Genomic DNA, 23,030 nt, shown 5'->3' with positions numbered 1-23,030 from the left:
TGGTGACTCTGCTGGGGATCGAACCCAGAATCTCTGGTTCAGGGTTTAAGAATTCGAGCTTAAAATAACTGTTATAATTGGCTTTATTTATTATATGATTTTCAACTGTTTATGCTTAATATGCTAAATGTTGTTTTTTACCGCTTTAATATTATTTGAATTGTGAATATATATAACTGCTACGAAACCCCCTTCTTTCTGAGTCTTCTGAATTTATGGTGCACACGTGCGCGTGGCCCACCCTTCTGTTAAAGTCATACCAAATAAGACGAAATTGGGACAAGTAACTAGGCCGGGTAGACTTTCGTGCTCCCGGTACGTTGCCTCCACTTCGGCTCAAACTGTCCGTTTGGGTGAGCCAGGTTTAGAACAATCTGCCTCAGGTTTTTCACTTAGAATAACTCAGCCATGTACCGGATCCCTAGTAGGAACGTCTATTTGCATCATGTACATTTGGCATTGGAGACTCAACACAAGGGTTGGGTCTGTCTAGGACAGGTGAACCCGAAATGAAAAGACCATCCTGATGCATCCTACTTGCTACTTGTGCACTCATTGCCTCGTATTTGGTTGTTGACCAGCTTAATTGAAAAAAAAAATCATTGTGAGAGCCGAGGAATAAAATGAGTTGTTTTAGAAAATACCCAAAAATAGTTTTAAGTTTTGAAAAAAAAGTGTTAATCAAAATAAAAAATAAAAAAAAAAATAAATTTTTTTTATGAGTGTCTGTTTTCAAAATGAGTTTTGATTTTTGTTAAAATTAATTTCAGATACAAAATGAGCACCACACAAAACCCACCGTCCGCAAATGCAGATGAGTTTCTATTTCGGCTTCAGATGTGGTGGTATGAGTTAGGTGAAGATGGTCAAAAATGGGTCATTAAGCATTTGGGAAATCTCACAGATATTATGAAAGTTAAACCACGGGATGATCTGATTGCGGCGTTAGTAACTTTTTGGGACCCTGTTCACAATGTCTTTCGTTTCTCTGATTTCGAGCTTACCCCTACATTAGAAGAGATAGCTGGATATGTTGGTTTTGACAGAGATCTAAGAAATCAAAATCTTATATTCACAAAGGCTCCCTCAGTGCATCGATTCTTCGGTCTTCTAAACATCAGTAATCAAATCAGAAAAAGCAATATTGTTAACGGGTGTTGTTCTTTCAACTTCCTATATTCAAGATTCGGAAAGCCGGATGGGTTTGAAATTCATGAAAAGGGCCTTACTAACAAACAGAACAAAGACAACTGGCAAATTCACCGTCACTTCGCATTCATGGTGGCTTTTCTAGGAATCATGGTCTTTCCAAACAAAGAACGAACAATCGATATTCGCACAGCAAAAGTCGTACAGGTCCTCACTACCAAGGAAAATCACACCCTTGTCCCGATCATTCTCTCAGACATTTATCGGGCGTTGACCTTATGTAAATCAGGGGCAAAGATCTTCGAAGGGTGCAAAATTTTGTTGCAAATGTGGATGATTGAACATCTCCAACATCACCCCAAGTTCATACAGTATGGTCCAAGCCATGATAATTTCATCGAGAGTTATGAAGAAAAAGTAAAAGATTATAAGTCTCCAGAAGGGATCGAAGCCTGGGTATCTCATCTAAGATCATTAACGACAAGTCAAATTGAGTGGACTTTTGGATGGCTCCCGGTGAGGGAAGTGATACACATGTCAACCTCGAATAGTTATTTGCTACTATTGGGATTGAGAAGCATCCAGCCATATGCGCCACTAAGAGTTCTAAGACAACTAGAGAGATACCAAGTAGTTCCTGATGATGAAGATTTGAGTATGCAAGTAATCGAGATACACCCTGAAGCCACTCTTCCCGAGGCTCTAATTCAGCAGATATGGAATGGATGTCGATACTTGAAAAGTGATACTCAAGTCCCAGACACTACAAAGGCGAGATAAATCCGGGATATGCAAGGTGGTTTGAGAAACGGTCCTGCGTGGATGATGTACCAGAACCCGAGCTAAGGAGGCCAACAAAAAGACCCCATGTTCAAACCTTTAATGATAAAATCCAAGAGCGGTTGACTTGGGGAGAAAAGGAAAAAGGGTACAAAGCAACTATCCATGCCCTAAAGGAAAATCTGAGGAGCCTCAGTCTGGAGAAAGATTTGCAAGCACAAGAAGCCGAAGGCGAGAAGAAGAGTCTAGCTTGTGAGAATAAAAATCTTCACGCTCGATTTAAAAAAATGAAAAAAGCTTCTGAAACACCAATGAGGAGTTGGAAGGATCAAAAAACCATCGCCAATCTTTTTGAAAGAATGCAAGATTATGATTCCATTTTTGCAAAAAACGAAAGGGCGTTGAGAAAAGCTAAAGAAAGAATCCAACAATTAAACGAAGAAGCCAGATCTAATAAGGAACGCCAAGTAAGGCAATCCGAAGAAGACAGGGCACAATTCAAGAAGGAAAAAGACCATTGGATACGTTCAGAAGACCAACTTCGTGCACAACTGGAAGAGGCGAGAAGATACAACAGAGAACATCAACATGCGGACATCGACAGAGAAAGGGCACAGGCAAGACTCGATCTGGCCAGACTCCGAGCTCAGTTAGAGTCAGCTTTAGATCGTGAGGACCGTATCAGAGATATAGCCACCACTCGCCAACAACAACTGCAAAACCAAGACCAACGTCTCCAAGATTTCAGGGCACAAATCCATGATTTAGCGGTTTACACCTCTCAAAGTTATGTGAACTGCCAAGGGATGGATTATGAAAGGTTTATAGAACATGCACCTATTTTGGCCCGTCATCTGGCAACGGAATTAGAAAGAATGTATCGTACGTTGGGAGGTCATCCAAGTCAAGCCCCACATTGAGCAGATAATCCAAATGATTGACAACAAAAGTGGAAAGTGGAGCATGTTCAGAGATGTTAAGAGTTGTGTCTTTTATTTTGATTTGGGTGTGTATGTTTCAAACGATTTTCTTATAAGGTTTTCCAAATGTAATGTCTGTTCCATCTTTGTATTATTTTCAAGAATAAATAAAAGTGTTTGCCTTACGTCCGAACTACGCAAGGTCTGATTCATGCGGAGGCATGATACGTAGGCAATCTCTATAAGATTCGACCACAATCATAAAAAATAATAAATAAATTGAAAGTGAGTAACAATAAAAAATTCAAGAAAGCTGGGATGACACAAGCAGCCGAGCAAATGCATAATAGAAAAGGGTTATTTAGGAACATTGCATCTCAACGTGTAATTATATATGTGTTAAACTCTCAAAACTAACAAGTTTGCTCATTTCCAGAATTCAAGCAGTTAGTTTTTCTAAGAGATACTGGCATATTATCATTATCACACCAGATCAAAAGGACCGATACCCGAAAGTATGTCTATTCCGGATGTCGACACAGGTATTGAGATAGAGGAGATGGACGTTGGCAAAATGAAAGAAGAAATGCTTAAACTCAAGCAACAAATGGCTGAGATGTACCGAGCCTGGTCTATAGGGCAATCACCCCCATCTTACCCAGCTAACCCTGATCCATCACTAGCCAAAGCTCAGGATAATCTTACCACTAAACTATCCCCAAATTTCCCCATCTACCAACACTACCAAGGCACCACCTCCCAGACACCGCAGTCTCCACCTCCGAAACCAGTTTCATACCATCCTCCACCAATGACTCCTGTCTTCGTAGCACCTCCCTCGGCTACATTCCACAAATCTCCTAATGAGCCTATACTCCAGGCCCAGGACAATCAATATTACCCTCCAGAGCCCACCTTCAAAGCCTCCGAAATCCATTCAACTACTCCTCGTTTTGACCTCATAACCGAAATTGACAAGCCAGCCAAAAATGCTGAACAAGAAGAGATGTTCAGAAAGGTCAAAAGACTAGAACAATCGTTCCGAGACATACGATGGTTAGGAGGACAGGTCAGTGTGGCCTACAAGGATTTATGCTTATTCCCAAATGTGCAATTGCCAGTTGGTTTCAAGATTCCCAAATTTGACCTATACAACGGGCATGGCGATCCAGTAGCCCACTTGAGAGGATTCTGCAGCAAGATGCGAGGAGCAGGGGGAAGAGACGAATTATTGATGGCTTACTTCAGTCAAAGTTTGAGCGGATCAGCTTTAGAGTGGTATACACGACAGGACCATGGGAGATGGTACACCTGGGATGACCTAGCACAGGCATTTGCATACCACTTCCAATACAATCTGGAAATCATCCCAGATCGATTATCTTTGACAAAATATGAGAAAAATCACAATGAAAGTTTTAGAGAGTATGGTTTCCGGTGGAGGGAACAGGCAACAAGGGTGGATCCTCCTATGAAAGAAAGTGAAATGGTAGACTACTTCCTACAAGCCTTGGAGCCAACTTACTATGCCCATTTGGTCTCGGCGATAGGAAAATCATTTAATGAAGTAGTGAAGATGGGAGGTATGGTGGAGGAAGGCCTCAAGACAAATAAAATCATGAGTTATTCGGCTATTAAGGCGACTACTCAAGCTATTCAAGGCGGAGTAGGAGGAATTGGAAGAAAGAAAAGGGAGGAAGCCACGGTGGTTGATTCAGGAACTTGGTCGGGATCCGAAGGCTCACCTCATTACTGCAATCAACATCGATCCCACCAATCAACTTACCACCACAATTCACCCCAATACTACTATCACCCCTTGGAACCTCATTTTTCCATCAATCATGCACAAGCATACAATCTACCACCAGCTCACGCTCATTGGCGTGCCCCTGTCATACCAAGTACTTACCCACGAACCTACCCCGGACCAGGTTTCAGGCCTAGGCAAGCATTCAGGGGAGAAAGGGATCAGAAAAAGAAAACCTTCACTCTATTGGGTGAATCCTACACTAGTCTGTTCCACAGGTTGAGACAGCTAGACATGATAAGGCCGATACAATCCAAGCTGTCCAATCCTCCTCCAAAGAATTTGGACTACACCATAAGCTGTGAATATTGTTCCGGTACACCAGGCCACGAGACAGAAAAATGCTGGCATTTGAAGAATGCAATACAAGAGCTGATTGATACTAACAAAATTGAAGTTCAGACCCCCGAAGCTCCCAATATCAACAAAAATCCAATGCCAACCCATCAGGAGGCCAATATGATAGAAATAGTACAGGCCGATGGAGAAACAAAGAAGCCATCGCAAACCGTCATGATGATCAGGTCTCATGAAGCCAAGCCAGAAGAACAATTTACAGAGGAGAAGTCGGTACCTAAGCAGAACAAAAAGGGTGATGAACCATCTGTGGTATTTAAGAAGGGATCTTCGAGCAAAGTCGCCACAAAGCAAGAAGGATTGAAAGTGATAGTACCAGGGGTCGCCAGCAAACCCATTGTAGTCGTGGAAGGAGCCCGTATAGATCGGGTCATTATCAAGCCAGTAACCCAGTTACCAGTGATCAGCAACAAAGCTATTCCATGGAACTACGAACGGGTAACAGTAATGTATAAAGGAAAAGAAGTCAAAGAAGAAGTCTGTGAGGCGCAAGGCTTGACTCGTTCGGGAAGATGTTTTACTCCCGAAGAGTTAAGAAAAACTAAAAATAATCCAACACCAATAAAGAAAGTTGTGACGGAAGAAGAAGTGGAAGAGTTTTTAAGAAAAATGAAGCTCCATGACTATTCTGTTGTGAATCAACTGAAGAAGATGCCCGCTCAAATTTCATTATTGTCATTACTGATCCATTCAGAGGAGCACCGTCTGGCGTTGATGAAAATCCTGAATGAGGCTCACGTTCCGGATAAAATCTCTGTAAATTATTTGGGAAGAATAGCCAACAGAATCTTTGAGGCAAACAGAATTACATTTTCTGATGATGAATTGCCTGTGGAAGGTACTGAGCACAACAGAGCTCTTTACCTCACCGTGAAATGTGAAAACTCCATAGTAACCCGGGTATTGGTTGACAACGGGTCAAGTGCAAACATCTGCCCTCTCTCCACTTTAAGCAAATTGAAAATCAAAGAGGAGAGGATCCAGAATAATAGTATTTGTGTACGGGGGTTTGACGGTGGAAGCAGAGATTCATTTGGTGACATAGTGCTGGAACTGACAATAGGGCCAGTTGAATTCACGATGGAGTTTCAAGTACTGGACATAACTGTTTCTTATAATTTGTTGTTGGGTCGACCATGGATCCATGCTGCTAAAGCAGTCCCGTCAACACTACACCAGGCGGTCAAGTTTGAATGGGATCATCAAGAAATAGTTGTGCATGGGGAAGAAAGTTTAAATGCTCACAGCAGTGCCATTGTACCGGTCGAGGGAATAGAAAATGACCAGGGACCATGGGTATACCAAGTATTCGACACAGTGTCGGTAGAGAAAATTCCATAGGGGAAGTACCTTCTGAATCCAAAGATAACCTCTGCATCAGTCATGGTAGCCTATGAAATGTTAAAAAATGGTTTTATACCCGGCAAAGGTTTGGGCTCATCTTTGCAAGGAATTATACAACCAGTATCTCTCCCCGAGAACTGGGGAACATTTGGTTTGGGATTCATACCCACTGTCACAGACGTGAGAAAGGCCAGAAAGCTGAAACAAAAGGCATGGGTTCTTCCAAAACCAGTCCCACATCTATCAAAGTCTTTTGTCAAGACCGGTGCTAAAAATCGCCCGATAACAACAATTCCTAAATCCCTGGTCAATCCTGAGGAGGAATTAATTGAAAGATTCGAGAAATTGTTTGACGATGTGAATATGGTAGAAAGCGGGGAAGGTTGTAGCAACGCAAAAGTTCAATTCGTTGGGCCACAAACAAAGCTTAATAATTGGAAAGCCACTCCTCTCCCCATTCGAAAGGAGTCTTGGTAGTTTATTTTGATTTTCCTTCAGTTTGTTTGGGTTACCTCAGGGTTGTAATCCCAATGCTTATCTTACAGTTTGTTTGAAGTGTGCAAACCTTGTTATCTTTCATCATCCAATAAAATACAGTTTCCTTTTTCATTATCGTTCCTGATAGTTTTCTTTTCTTTTTCTTCTTTTTCTGTACAGTTCTTTTTACGTTGGCTCTAGTGATATGGCATGCATGAGGAATCCTCAGCCCAGTCTTAAAAATCAATCTGGTTCCGAAATAATAATTCAAGAAATATATTGTGATTATGAATCAGAATATGATGAAGATGAGGCTTTTGAAGAGATTAGTAAAGAGTTAATTCACTTTGAGGAAAAAACCAAACCTAACCTGAGTGATACCGAAGACATCAACATAGGGGACACGAATAATATCCGGGAAACTAAAATAAGTGTCCATCTCGAACCAAGGATCCGAGAAGAGTTAATTAAAGCACTCATAGAATTCAAAGATGTTTTTGCATGGTCATATGACGACATGCCGGGCTTGAGCACTGATTTAGTGGTTCACAAATTGCCCACCGATCCAATGGTGCCTCCTGTCAAGCAAAGGTTGAGAAAATTCAAGCCTGATATGAGTGTGAGAATTAAGGAAGAAATCACCAAACAGTTGGAAGCAAAGGTCATTCGAGTCACTCGATATCCTGTTTGGTTAGCTAATATCATTCTTGTACCAAAGAAAGACGGCAAAATTAGAGTATGCGTCGACTACCGCAATCTCAACAAAGCAAGTCCAAAGGATAATTTCCCATTACCCAATATCCATATTTTGATCGATAATTGTGCCAAGCATGAGATAGGATCTTTCGTGGATTGTTATGCCGGGTATCATCAAATTCTGATGGATGAAGAAGATGCAGAAAAGACAGCATTCATCACACCATGGGAAACTTATTGCTACCGAGTAATGCCTTTTGGTTTGAAGAACGCCGGGGCAACTTACATGAGAGCAATGACCACGGTGTTTCATGATATGATACAAAAGGAGATTGAGGTATACGTGGATGATGTGATCATAAAATCAAAGCATCAGGCCGACCACGTTGGGGATTTGAGGAAATTCTTCTTAAGACTTTGCAGGTACAACCTCAAGCTCAACCCTGCCAAATGCGCATTTGGAGTTCCATCTAGAAAGTTGCTGGGATTCATAGTCAGTCGGCGAGGCATCGAGCTAGACCCATCAAAAATCAAAGCCATCCAAGAATTGCCACATCCAAGGAACAAAACTGAAGTAATGAGTTTGTTGGGAAGGTTGAATTACATCAGCAGGTTTATTGCTTAGCTTACGACAACCTGTGAGCCTATTTTCAAATTGTTGAAAAAGGATGCTGCGGTCAAATGGACCGATGAGTGTCAAGAGGCGTTTGATAAGATAAAAGGATACCTGTCGAACCCACCCGTGCTGGTCCCGCCGGAGCCAGGAAGACCTCTGATTCTTTACTTAACGGTCTTGGAAAATTCATTTGGTTGTGTATTGGGGCAACATGACCTCACCGGCAGAAAAGAACAGGCCATCTACTACCTTAGCAAGAAATTTACAGCTTATGAGGTTAAGTATACTCATCTGGAAAAGACATGTTGCGCCCTAACGTGGGTAGCTCAGAAGTTGAAACACTATTTGTCGTCCTACACTACTTACCTCATTTCATGTTTGGATCCGCTGAAATATATTTTTCAAAAGCCTATGCCAACAGGGAGACTTGCAAAGTGGCAGATATTGCTCACAGAATTAGACATTATCTATGTGACTCGGACTGCAATGAAAGCCCAAGCGTTGGCCGATCATTTAGCTGAAAACCCGGTCGATGAGGAGTACGAGCCATTGAAAACCTATTTTCCCGATGAAGAAATAATGCATATCGATGAGATGGAGCAAATTGAAAAACCTGGCTGGAAACTTTTCTTTGATGGGGCCGCTAACATGAAAGGAGTCGGGATAGGAGCTGTAATCATTTCTGAAACAGGGCATCACTATCCTGTTACGGCTCAACTACAATTTTATTGCACCAATAATATGGCTGAATATGAAGCTTGTATTTTGGGGTTAAGGCTAGCCGCAGACATGGGTATCCAGGAAATCTTAGTCATGGGAGATTCGGATCTTCTGATACATCAAATTCAAGGAGAATGGGAAACCCGAGACTTGAAGCTCATACCATACCGACAATGTCTACATGATCTTTGTCAGCGGTTTCAATCAGTGGAGTTCCGACATATTCCAAGGATCCATAATGAGGTTGCCGATGCATTGGCTACCCTGGCATCAATGTTGCACCATCCGGACAAAGCTTATATGGATCCACTGCATATTCAAGTCCACGATCAGCACGCTTACTGCAATATGGTTGAAGAGGAATTTGACGGTGAACCGTGGTTCCACGACATCAAGGAGTATATCAGAATGGGGATATATCCAGCACAAGCCACAGGGGATCAAAAGAGAACCATTAGGCGATTGGCAAATGGATTCTTCTTAAGCGGAGGAGTTTTGTATAAAAGAACACCAGACCTTGGATTATTAAGATGCATAGATGCCAGACAAGCTACAGCTGTCATGTCTGAAGTACATTCGGGAGTTTGCAGACCCCACATGAACGGATATGTGTTGGCAAAGAAAATCCTCCGAGCTGGTTACTATTGGCTTACCATGGAGCGAGATTGTATCAGTTTTGTGCGCAAGTGTCATCAATGCCAGATACACGGGGATTTGATTCATTCTCCACCATCCGAGTTGCACACAATGTCGGCACCATGGCCCTTCGTCGCCTGGGGCATGAATGTGATTGGACCAATTGAGCCGGCATCATCCAATGGGCACAGGTTCATTCTGGTAGCCATTGATTATTTTACCAAATGGGTTGAGGCCAAAACATTCAAATCAGTGACCAAGAAAGCTGTGGTCGATTTTGTTCACTCAAATATCATATGTCGATTCGGAATCCCAAAGGTGATCATCACAGATAACGGTGCTAATCTTAACAGTAACTTAATGAAGGAAGTATGTCAACAGTTTAAGATTACACATCGCAACTCTACCCCATATCGGCCCAAGGCGAATGGAGCAGTCGAGGCAGCCAACAAAAACATAAAGAAGATACTTCGGAAAATGGTAGAAGGTTCAAGACAATGGCACAAAAAACTACCATTTGCGTTATTGGGATATCGCACTACTCTTCGCACTTCAGTAGGAGTAACTCCTTATTTGTTGGTATATGGCACTGAGGCAGTAATTCCTGCAGAAGTTGAAATTCCTTCCCTTCGGATCATCGCCGAAGCTAAGATTGATGATGATGAATGGGTCAAAACCCGTCTGGAACAGTTAAACTTGATTGATGAAAAATAATTGGCCGCAGTATGTTATAGCCAATTGTATCAAAGAAGAATAGCAAGAGCATACAACAAAAATGTGCGTCCCCGGAAGTTTGAAGTGGGTCAACATGTGCTGAAACGTATTTTTCCACATCAGGTTGAGGCAAAAGGCAAATTTGCCCCGAATTGGCAAGGACCATTCATCGTGACCAGAGTATTATCCAATGGTGCATTATGTTTAACAGATATTGAAGGAAAATTCATAGACATGGCTATCAATTCTGATGCGGTAAAGAGATATTATGCATTATTTTTTTGGTATAGTTATTAAATGTTTGTATTCGGCATTATTTCGAAGATTGGAATGATAAAGGCAATTTATTCTGCTATCCAAACACTGTACCCTTTGTTTTCCCCTTTGAACCATATTCTTTCTTTCTTACCCTCTCTTGGAATCAATGAAAGTCAAATAAAAAATATATATATATAAAAAAAAAAAAATAGAAAATCACTATTATTGTAGTGAACTACGTCTGACCTGATTCCTCAAAGAGGATACGTAGGCGCCTCACGGCTCGGTCATAGGGTGCATAATATGCATAGTAGGCATAATATGCACAAAAGGGAACATCAAGAGACCCCAAATCAAGAAAACTGGGGCAGGGATTATATGTGCAATAAGGAAAAGATTCCAAGAGCTGTAATTTTAAACCCATTTTTTTATACCCTTTCATCCCAACCACATACCAAAAGACCTTTTGACCAATCTTGGAAAAATGCTGAGTCAAGCAAATGGAGATGGTTCACAACACTCTGGTCCAAGCAAGAAGAGCTAAAGAAAATGAGAGAGTCTTATAGGTGAAAACCCGCACGGGCACCATGAGACGACGAAGGCTGAGAGAAAGAAAATGAGAGAGTCTTATTGGTGAAAACCTTCGCAGGCACCATAAGGCGAAAAGGAAATAAGAAATGAACAAATGAGGAAGGTTTGTCGGTGAAAAACTCTTTAAGATATTGCAAGTCGAACAAGGTCTGTTAAATTGGCAAAAGTAAAAGTGTGTTGTGAAAATGAAAACAATTGGAAAGAAGAGATTGATTAAAAAGACTGGGTTGATTAATCCGAAATGCATACCCTGATCATTGGTGCCAGTAACTCCAATCAGATAAGTTCTTTATTCTTTCTCCAACAGTCATCCAAATTTGGATTTTTCTTTTCGTTCTATAGTTGTCGAAATCATCGTGTTTCGTCACTAATAATCTTACTCTTCTAAAGATTTTGAGGTAAGTTTTATTCCAAACAAATAAAAAGGAATGTCAAGGTATACTACCAAGATTCAAGATTGCATGATGCACAATATGGCCATGAAAGGCGGGAGGTAACAAGATGAAAATAAGATGTGGGTATAAGGGAAATTGAATCAGAAAAATGGTTCAGTAATGTCAGGAAAGACATATGATTACAATTGAAAGGGTCTGAAGTGAAAACAACAGTTGGGGATCCTACGGTTAAGGATCAATTGCAAGGACAAAACAGTCTTTTCAACCACTCCAAGGAAATAAAAATAGGACAGCAAGAATGCTACAATTAACCCCCGTGCTTCAAACTAACAAAACTTTCTTTGATTTGAAACAGGGGCAAAAATAACATTTGTGCCAGGAAACACCCAGTGAAAGAAAAGAAGAAATCAGGCGTCCACCTGGAGAACAAGGACAAAGAATTGAAAAAGAAGTCAGGCGTCCACCTGGAGAACAAGGACAGAGAAAGGAAGAAATCAGGCGTCCACCTGGAGAACAAGGACAAAGAGAAGAAGAAATCAGGCGTCCACCTGGAGAACAAGGACAGAGAAAGGAAGAAATCAGGCGTCCTCCTGGAGAATAAGGACAGAGAAAGGAAGAAATCAGACGTCCACCTGGAGAACAAGGACAAAGAAAGGAAGCAATCAGGCGTCCACCTGGAGAACAAGGACAAATAAAGGAAGAAGTCAGGCGTCCACCTGGAGAACAAGGACAAAGAAAAGAAGAAATCAGGCGTCCACCTGGAGAACAAGGACAAAGAATTGAAAAAGAAGTCAGGCGTCCATCTGGAGAACAAGGACAGAGAAAGGAAGAAATCAAGCGTCCACCTGGAGAACAAGGACAAAGAAAGGAAGCAATCAGGCGTCCACCTGGGGAACAAGGACAAAGAAAGGAATAAGTCAGGCGTCCACCTGGAGAACAAGGACAAAGAAAAGAAGAAATCAGGCGTCCACCTGGAGAACAAGGACAAAGAATTGAAAAAGAAGTCAGGCGTCCACCTGGAGAACAAGGACAAAGAAAAGAAGAAATCAGGCGTCCACCTGGAGAACAAGGACAAAGAGAAGAAGCAATCAGGTGTCCACCTGGAGAACAAGGACAAAGAGAAGAAGAAATCAGGCGTCCACCTGGAGAACAAGGACAAAGAAAGGAAGCAATCAGGCGTCCACCTGGAGAACAAGGACAAAGAAAGGAGGAAGTCAGGCGTCCACCTGGAGAACAAGGACAAAGAAGAGAAGAAATCAGGCGTCCACTTGGAGAACAAGGACAAAGAGAAGAAGAAATCAGGCGTCCACCTGGAAAACAAGGATAAAGAAAAGAAGCAGTCAGGCGCCCACCTGGAGAACAAGGGAATACAATTGAAGTGTTTGAAATCAAAAGCCCGCCCTTATAAGAAAGGAGCACACTTAGAGTCAATAAAGCAGAGGAGTCCAACAAAATCCCCAGCAGGAAACAACAAGAGTCCCCAAACAGAGAAAGAAAATACGGTACACAATGAAAGGGAATGCGGAACAAGTCAGAAGCAAAAGATGCCCAAGAGTCACCAAGACATCAAGACAACAAGAAACGCAAGGGCATGATCTAGATAAGATTCTGTAATTCATATACCATAGTCTAGTTTAGCTTTTGTTTTACCTTGAAAGCAGGGTGTAATAAGGAGGTCAGCAAGCAGTAAAAGCAGCACAAAACAGCCGTAACATCACAGTCCCATGGTAGTCCCAGCTACCGAAACTTCCCGAACTACATTGACCTGATTCCTTTATAGCCAAGGATATGAAGGAAACCTTTGAAGTAGAGGTTCGGTCAAATCTTTCAAAAAATGCTTCCCACAGAGTATTCGAACAGGCAAAAATCGCTCGTATCCGCTCACTTTATCTTTGCACGGAAACTCTTCAAGTTTCCGCACAAAGAGGGGCAGCTGTGAGCACGTGATTTTTGCCTCACGAAAACTACTCCAAAATAAATAAATAAATAAAAAGAAATAAAACGATTTTGCTTAGTATGTAATTTTTTAGAATTTTGTGTGACATTTATTAATTATTTGTGTTTTGTCCGTAAATGTTTACTTTGTCATAGTAAAATGAAAAAATAAAATAAAAATACATGTTGCATGCATATATAGGATTTAATTATGCATTTAAGAATTAAAAGGGAAAATCACAAAAAATATGAATTTATTCTATTTTTGTTATTTAAATTATGTCATTGTGGGATTAATGTTTTGTTTATGTGTTAATAGTTGTTAAAAAAGTAATTAATTTTGTGTAAGAGTAATTTTGTTTTTATAATTAAAATTAGGATTTTTATAATTAGAAATAAAATTAGGAAATGAAAAATAATTTATAAAAGGTAAAAAATCGGACCTGGATTGAAATCCAGGCCCAAACATAATCACTTCCCCACAGCCCAGTCCAAACAACCCCAGGTCCGGTCCAATTCAAAACCAATACCAAACGACGACGTGTGGTCATATTTCATCAAGGGCCGTTGGATCAAATCCATCCAACGGCTAAGATCCCACACCCTTTACCCGGAACCCTCTACCTGACCCATTGCCCCGATCCAACCTTTTCCCTCAACTTAAACCAAACGACGTCGTTTGGTTAAGTGAACTGATCCTGACCGTGTATCTTACTTGATCGGATGGTCAATATCCATCCACCCCATCCCTATATAAGTCCAAATCCCTACCCCGACCCCCTAACTAAACACCCCCCTCTCTACTGTTCATCGTCATCTCCGAAATCACACCCCTAACCCTAGCCGCCTTAACTCTCCATCGCCTGAAACCCGGCGGCAACAACGCTGCCGGTCACCACCTGAACACCCTCGACTCCTCACAACCTCCTCTTTACGGATCTGGTGTCAGTTTCCTTCAAATCAGGCCCCAACTCTTCGAATCTTAAATCGAAGGTTGGCCTAAAAACCTTATCTTCTCTAATGGCCTCCAAATTAACACCACAGCTTCCCCTAACTACCCTCACTATGGATCTGTTAGTAGCATGGTTCGAATCCTCCTGGAATTGCTCGAATCTTCATTTGAAGATTCGAGTGAAACCTGACCCTATCCCAACCTGCCTCAAACTCACACCAGTTATCCACCTGGCCCCCCTCGTGCCTAGAACACCATTGGTTTGATTCGAATATACCTAGAAATGTTCGAATTTGAAATCAAAAAATCTGAAACTCTAAAAATTTCCAGTCATGGAATTTTTCCAATTCAAGTGAGGGATTGAGGTCTAAGAGACATTAACCGAGGTATTCTCAATTGAGAATACTTCGAATAAAGTCTGTTCAGCCTCAAAAAGGTCTGAATCCAAGTTAAGTCTGAGTCCGTGTAAATTTAAAGATTCAGAGGTATTTTTCCTATTTCTTTTGTTTCCTAAATGTATTGTTGTTTGTTTCAGTAACCTGTGTAATTTTTCATATTTTTGTTTATTTAATTATGTGATTCTGTCTCATACCCGTCTATTTGATCAAATAAGTGAATTGTTTCTATTGGTTATGTTTGTTTACAATGTGTGTAATCGACTCGATTAAGTTCGTCGATTAGTTATATTATAAAATCCTGTTTCTGAAAATGCTGATTGAAATGATCTGTTTATCTGTTTATAAATTGATTGTTGGCAAATGTTATAGATAGTCAGTTCACTAATCCTCGTCAATTAAATCATCTTTGTTTGTAATTCAATAAGATGTTGTGTGTATGTTGATTTCTGAGCATTAAGTTTCAGGGCATTGTCAGTATATTGACAATGCTCCTGTGTTTGTTTGATCTTAATTCAATGTTGAAGTTCTGTTTAAATTGTTATGTTGAATTCAGTGTGATTTTACAAGTGTTGATTAGATGTAATTGTATTAGAAGGTTACATTCACAGCTAGGATTCAGTCCAAAACTTAAGAAAAGTGGTTATAAGCTATTTAAATCAGAAACCAGGTTGATAATTAAGTTTGAACAGATTTTTAAATCTGTTTTGTACTAGATTCTGATTTTTGTATTAAGGGCAGTAATAACAGTAGGATTTCAGGGGTATTTTGGGAATGAAATAGTGAAAGTAATATGATAATGTTAGTGTGTAATAGTGGATTGTTAATGGCTATAATCTAATAGGATAATAGGAAACCAAAGGAAGTGGAGGAGCTGAAAATAAGGGAAAGGTATCCTTAGTGCTGTTTGAATAAGAAAAAGCAGTTCAGTGGCAGATTTTAAGGGAAAATCTGCCTTAGATAACAAAAGGGGGTCCGGGCAGCATTAGGGGAGTAACTTATATAAGAGGGGAGTTGGGACTGATTGAAAGAAAAAAGAAGAAATTAAGAGAGGGAGATATACATATACACAGAGAGAGACAGAGAGAAAATCTGGACAGAAATTAAGAGAGGAATAGAGACACGGATAGAGAGAAGGACATTAAGAGAGAGAGGAAGAAACCAGTAAAGAAATAGAAAAGAAAGCACACACACACACACAAAATCAAAAAAAATTAAAAAGAAAGAAGGAAAATCTGAAACAGTGTTTCTTGAATCTGTCCGAGTTTGTTTGTCGATATTGTTTGGTTTAAATCTGAAATTCTTCTTAATTTTCTGTTACTGATTGGTCTGGTTTCACGGCACTTGTTGTTTTTTGCTCAAAATCTGCTGCGTTATTGGTGTATTCTGCTGATTTTGTTGCTGTTGTCACTGCTGAAATTTACTTCTTCTACCCTCATTTCCAAGTACATATCTGTAAACTCATGTCATGAAAAGCTTTCAACATGACAAATAAATGAAGTTTGGAATTATAATTCTGTCTTCTATTCATTTAAGTTCATTAGTTTAAATTTCAGCTTTGTTTCATGTTGGTTAATTAGTAGTGAGTTCGATACGATGGCTATAAGTTAATCATCTTCTTTTGAAATTAGTATAAAGCTTTGTAATAATGTTGTCCATTTCGAAATCTCATTAGTATAGTTATATTTGAATTGTCAAAATAGGGAACATGGCAGAAAGTTGGCCATTATTTAAATTTTATGGTATTGTTAGTTAGGTACAGAATAGTATGGAAATATCAAGGAAAAATACATTATTAGTCTATTTTGTTAATTAGTTAGTTGTTGTTTAAAGCTAGATGATGTTGGTTGCATTTTGTTATATATGGCGTAATAATGGTATGTATAATCAATAGTTAAAAGATGCATTGATACAATCCGTTACGTTCACAATGTTGGAATATGACGAAGGGTGTAGATGTATGTTTACGTTATAGGTAATATTATTTTATTAAATCGATTTGTATATTAGTTCTCTTTCTTAATAACAAATGGCCTACTTATCTAGGATTATAATTAGATCATTTTCTATAAATAATACATAAAAATTATGATAACAATTTGCAAAAATTATAGATTTAGTATTTGAAGATGGCTTGTATAAGCAAGAGAGAATTGATTTAATTTTTATCTATCCAAAATTCAATCGTTGTAAGCAAATTGATCGGATAATTCGACCGTTGGACTAAAATTAGTAGCTAAGAAGGTCAAGTTTAGAATATAAAAAATGTAATAAAAATTGGATATACAAATAGTGATCGCTCCAAATAGAATAATGAGTTTTTCTTCGAAAATATTATTTTTGTTTATCCAATTAATTCTTTTCGAATCTTGCATATAATTCACCCTTTTCTAGGCTAATACCATATTAACTAATAAAAAAATGGTAAATTTAGTTGCGTGATACTTCGTTTTCCACACCATTATTTTTAAATAATTTTGAGGTATATATAATTCCCACATTAAAACATGCGATCAACGTCCAAAAGTTTCGAATTCTTTTCAAAAAATTTAGAGGCGTACAAATCAGAGATTTTCCATGACTTTCATATTTAAAATAATTGTTGAAATAAATGATTTGTGGGAAATTTATACTACCATCAAGAATGTTTGTGTGATTAGGGATACGTTCGCGTAACCTGATTATATTTCTGAAAGCAATTCGGATTATGCGTTCGCGCAACTTCGAGCGAATTTTAATAAAAAGAGATTCGTCGGAGTATCTTAAATTAATTTCACAAAAAACCGAGATGTGCAGTTCACTACTTAATTATACAAGAGCGACGAACGTTCTTAATTTTATTTTAAGCACAATTGCAAACATAAGTCCTTTTTTATAATAAAATGTATAAAAAATAATATTATCAATATTATTGTGTACACGTACGCGTGACACGATTCCTCACGTTAAAAATATATAATATATAATACGAATATACGTACGCGTGATTCGATTCAAAGAAAATCTTTAATTGAAAACAATCTAAACAAAAGCGGTAATAAAATCGGGCAACAAGAAAAAATGTATTTAGTAAATCAAAATAATTAAGCCAAATATAAAAAATGGTTAAGCGACCGTGCTAAAACTACGGAATTCGGGAATGCCTAACACCTTCTCCCGAATTAACAGAATTCCTTATTCAGGATTTCTGGTTCGCAGAATAACAAACAGAGTCATATTCTCCTCGATTCAGGGATTAAAACCGGTGACTTGGGACGCTTTAAAATTCCCAGGTGGCGACTCTGAAACAAACAAACAAATCCCGTTTCGACTGTCCTTTAATTGGAGAAAACTCCTTCGCACCCCCGCGGGAACAGAAAAGGAGGTGTGACATTGTCTTCATGAAAGGCGCCATCACGACCGGGTTTGGAGTTAGGGTCGTGACAAGTTGGTATCAGAGCCTAGGTTACATAGGTCTCACGAGTCATGAGCAGGTTTAGTAGAGTCTCGCAGATCAGTACAGAGATATCTGTATTTATCCTCGAGAGGCTGCAGAACCTTTAGGAAAACTCCACATTCTCGAACTCTTGTTGTGCGTTCTTTGATTCAGCTTGAAATGTAACTCCTTGACTTCCTTCCACACGTTCGCATGCGCACATGGGCGCTCAGTATCAGATGTGCCTTGATGGCTTGTGGTTCCCTGATCGAGGGGCGAGATGTGATATTTGTGAGTTGATATTGGGTTAGTCGGGAGGACTTGAGGCTGGATTTTGCCTATAGCTTGATTACCGAGGTGCTGATTGTATGAGCAAGTGTTTTTGAACTTATATGTTCGGTATTGTCCCTATTAGTGGAAGTGACAACTGGATGGCTATGTGATGAGTATGTTAGTACTGCAAGATGTATCCATGTGATTTGAAGCAACGAGAAGGTCTACTGGAGGACAGAAGAACTATTAAGTGCTTGAATTCCATCTTGATTCGAGATATAGCCCCGAGTTATGGGTGTGTGAAGAATCTTTTTATGTTTCCAAGTTGGGAGTGAAGTAAATTTCATGTTGCGCTTTGAGTTCAGGCTCAGGAAGACTATGTGACTACGTAAAGTTTATGACAGTAGAAGGTATGCGAAAAGGTTAGTTCGAGGCGAAGCATGTGGGTTATCTCTTGCGGAGTGTTCGGAAGTTTGTGCGATCTTTATGTTGTCTGATAGAAGATCTCAATTGCAAAGTGAAATATAAGTGTTGAAGATTTAAATTTGGGCCGCTTAAGAGAGTGGGCTTGGCTGTTGCTAGGATGAATGCGAGATTTGCAGAAGGTTTAAAGTACTAGATGATCTGTGTTTTCACAAGCTTACAAAGGATTGGAGTTTAATCTCACTGTGGTATTACGACATCAATAGAGTTTATGTGTTATGAGTTATTGAGTGTATATTGATCTATGGATTCGAGCCAAATGGGGGAGTCTGCTGTTGAGTAGTTGATTGCACGGCTAGGTGCTATGTCGGTTCTAGTTTGAGGCGGTCAGGTGGATTAGTTATGGCCCCCGAAGATTGAGATCGAGGATGGCTCGAGTAAAGGGAAATTTTGACATAGGCTATATTATGCTTCATAGGGTACGGGAATCTCGGAATGTCTGGAGTCATTGTTAGTAAAAGATGATCAGTGCATAAAGCAGGAAGTGGCTTGGTTGTATTGGTACGAGGTTGCGTTCTGCAGTGTCTGAAATGCTAATGAGGCACAGGTTGTTCAGTTCTTTCGATCGGGCTAATTGCGGTTTGAGTAGAGTGGATGACTTGCGATAATGGTTCCAATGTGTTCAAGATTCTACATGTAACAATGAGGTATTTTAAAGTTGTATATGTGGCTAGAGACTGAGTTTTCATTGGAAGATGTCAAAACTTATGGTATTTTCTATACTAATTATGGAATTCTATGTATTAGTATCAGGAAGGTAAAGGTAACAGATTTAGATTCGCAGGAAGTTTCCTTAGAGTAAAGTATTTTGAATGTGGTGCCTTTGAGAATAGTTAAGAGAGTATTCAATGGCTTATGGGTCTCAGACAGTGTGGCTTTATGCTTGGGTCCCGTGTGGTAAGTTTGGGTTGAGGAATTGTGATGTTATAGCAAGAAGGAATATCAGGTTGAAGGTAAATCAGAAGGAAACTCGGATAGATGGTATAGCTTGGTAGTGGGTCGGATCGATATGGTAAGGATATGATTAACTCTTTGGATGCTTATGGGGTTATGAGTCTCTGCAGGTATTTTGCGGCAGTGCTCTTAGGTATTGATGGCTTGCATAGCTTGGTCGAGTTAGACGGATTCAGTCATGTCAGGTTTGGTTTTCATACAAAAGGGAGTCGGAGAGTTCATGATGATTTCTACTACGATTAGAGATGCGTATTTTTTGCAAGTGTGAGAATCATGGGATGTGTAGTGATTCTCTTTTGAATAGGGCAAATGGAAGTTCTTGGTTGGTCGAGTGCATAGTTGCTTGTGGCTCGGAAGGGATATGGAGTTCTCATGGTTATCCTAGAATGGTATGGGTTATGCGGTATGTTGTAAATGATTGAGAATTGTGTGTGTGAGGTTGCAGTTCGGTTCTAAAAGGAAGATCATAAGATCCTTAGGCAGGGGGCAGTTTCAGATGATTAGAAGAACGAGTTTCAGATGATTAGGGGGATGATCTTCAGATGATTAAAGGAAAAGGTATTACTAATTGGAGTGATTTGACGAGGGTATATGTTTCAAAAGAGGCAATGCACTGAAGTTGATGGTACTTCGGTAGTATTGCGGCGCTTTCTTGTTAGATCGACTACGGGTATTCGAGTTTGCTTGGTAGCACAGAGGAAAAATTAGATTATCTCTCGTGGAATGATTGGGTATTAGAGGTGTGGTATGTATTGGACGGCGGAATTGGGGTCAGGTATGGTGATTCGTGTGCTATATGGAGTTGGAGACTGGGAGTTCTCATGTTCAGGCTATGTTGTGGTTGTGGGTCTCGTGTATCGGCATTGTTTAGTGACTATCAAGGTTTGGAGACCCGAGCGGATCTTTTGTTGCTTGGTATGTTAGATTTTGGATGTGATATTGGGTTCAGACTGGTTGTCTCCATGTTATGTCATTCTGGACTAATGCGCTAGGGCGGCGCTGTTGGCCATGCCGGGAATACCACGGATTGAGTGGCGATATTTGACGGATTATGTCCTTGTGGAGTGGTTTTATATCTCGAAGACCCATCGGACGACTGGGAAGGATTGCCTTTCTTAGTTGGGGTTTCGTGATGGATGTCAGTGTAGAGGCTTCTACCATTGATTGAGTTCCGGTGGTGAGGGACATTTCGGATGTGTTTCTTGTGGTCGGACATGTCGCCGAGCAAGGTTGTTGATTTCGGTATTAATTTGGTGTCGGGCGCCGTATTGTATGGCACCAACAGAGTTAAAGGGGTTGAAGGAGTAACTTCAGGGTTTCCTTGATAAAAGGAGTTTCGTTGGCAGGCCAATGTGGATGCGTGTTCTAACTTGAGTTGGCTTGGTTGGCACCAAATTGTATTGTTGAGAGATGTGTTGATTCGATTATTATTGAGCTTATTAGTAATCTGGGGAGGTCTATGAGTTATCTTTCTGTGTTGCGAGATGTATGACTTGTCGGTTATGGGCACATATGGTGCAGTTCTATTGGGGTTTCATAGTGGAAGTCGAGCAGGGAGAGTAACTGGGTGTTGCTCGGTGAATGGCGTATCGGTTATGTCCTATCGAGTTTGTGTAGTATATGTTATTTGTTTCACCGTGGGTGTAATGATTTGCTTTGGTTCCAGACATCAAATTGTGCGTGGTTGTTGATTTCGAGCATAGTGATTTGAGGTGTTTCATGTGGAGCAGTGTTTGGATAGGATCGCGCATTGTAGCGAAGCTATGTGGAGGTATGACCTTGCGGGTTAGAATCGTGTATTCTGTTCCTATGATAGGAGACGGGTTCTCAGCCTTGTGTTGTGGTGGTACTGGTGAACTTGGGGTACATCTCTTTCATTTGAGTCAGTTTCATAATGTGAGTATGTTCGGATTGTTTCTTATTGGTGCGTGGACTGCGCAAGTTGTGGCTTTAGTCTGTATTGATGGGTAATGTCACCAGAGTAATTGTGTTGGATTAGATGAGATTGTCGGGGTCGTTAATGAATACGAACGAATTTGATTTCAGCATGTTGGAAGGATAATATCGAGGTTCGGCTCGAAAATTTGCTATGGTATTTGCCCAAGGAGAAGTGGCTTCGTGAATGGTCGATCTGAGAAATGGTTATGATTTATTGCGTGTTTCATTTATTGTCGGCAGTATATGAAAGTTTTGGAATGGGACTTTAGTTGATAAGAGGTTTTCTACCGGTATTCGGTAGTTGTGGGCAGCTGTTGTGAATAGAAGTTATCGCTACAAGTGTTTGAGTTATATGGTATATCATGTGATTTCACCTGAGATAGCGGATATGGTTGTTACAGCTTGTTTGGACTTATTCACAGTATAAATGTGAGATTCTGACCATATTGATGATTTTAGAAGCAGAAAAATGGTTCTATGGTTTATGGACTAGGATGGATTATGAAATTTCAGTTATATTGTGTTATTGAACCTATGTGAGATAGGGTAACGTGGGATCACCTACGAGTATATACATGGTAAAGTTATTCAGCGATTGGTTGGCTTTTAGAACAACTCTGGGCACGTTCGAGGATGAACGTATGTTTAAGTGGGAGATGATGTAACGACCCGACCGGTCGTTTTGAGCTTCTGCACTTTGATCACCAGTTCTCGGGTATGACTTTCCCCGTGTGATGTATTACGACTTATGTTAATCATTGGTTTTGATTTTCAGGGTAATCGGAATGAATTTGGAAGAAACATTTCTCAGTTTAAGCTTGAAATTTGAAAGGGTTGACCAAGATTTAACTTATTTGTATGTGATCTCAGATCGGAATTTTTATGATTTGGTTAGCTCCGTTAGGTGATTTGGGACTTAGAAGTATGATCGGAATGCTTTTTGGAAGTCAGTGGAAGGTTTAGGCTTGAATTGGCGAAATTGAGATTTCGGCGTTTTCCGGTTGATAGGTGAGATTTTGATATAGAGGTCAGAATGAAATTTTGGAAGTTGCAGTAGTTCCGTTGTGTCATTTGGGATGTGTGTGCAAAATTTCAGGTCATTCGGACGTGGTTTGGTTGGGTTTTTTAATCAAAAGTGTATTTCGGAAGATTTTAGAAACTTAGGCTTGAATCTGATGTGTTTTGAGTGATTTGATATTGTTTGAGGTGTTTTAATGGTTCG

This window comes from Nicotiana sylvestris, chromosome 8 (genome assembly GCF_000393655.2).
Source record: "Nicotiana sylvestris chromosome 8, ASM39365v2, whole genome shotgun sequence".
Lineage (NCBI taxonomy): Eukaryota > Viridiplantae > Streptophyta > Magnoliopsida > Solanales > Solanaceae > Nicotiana > Nicotiana sylvestris.
Note: the sequence above shows the minus strand (reverse complement) of the source record.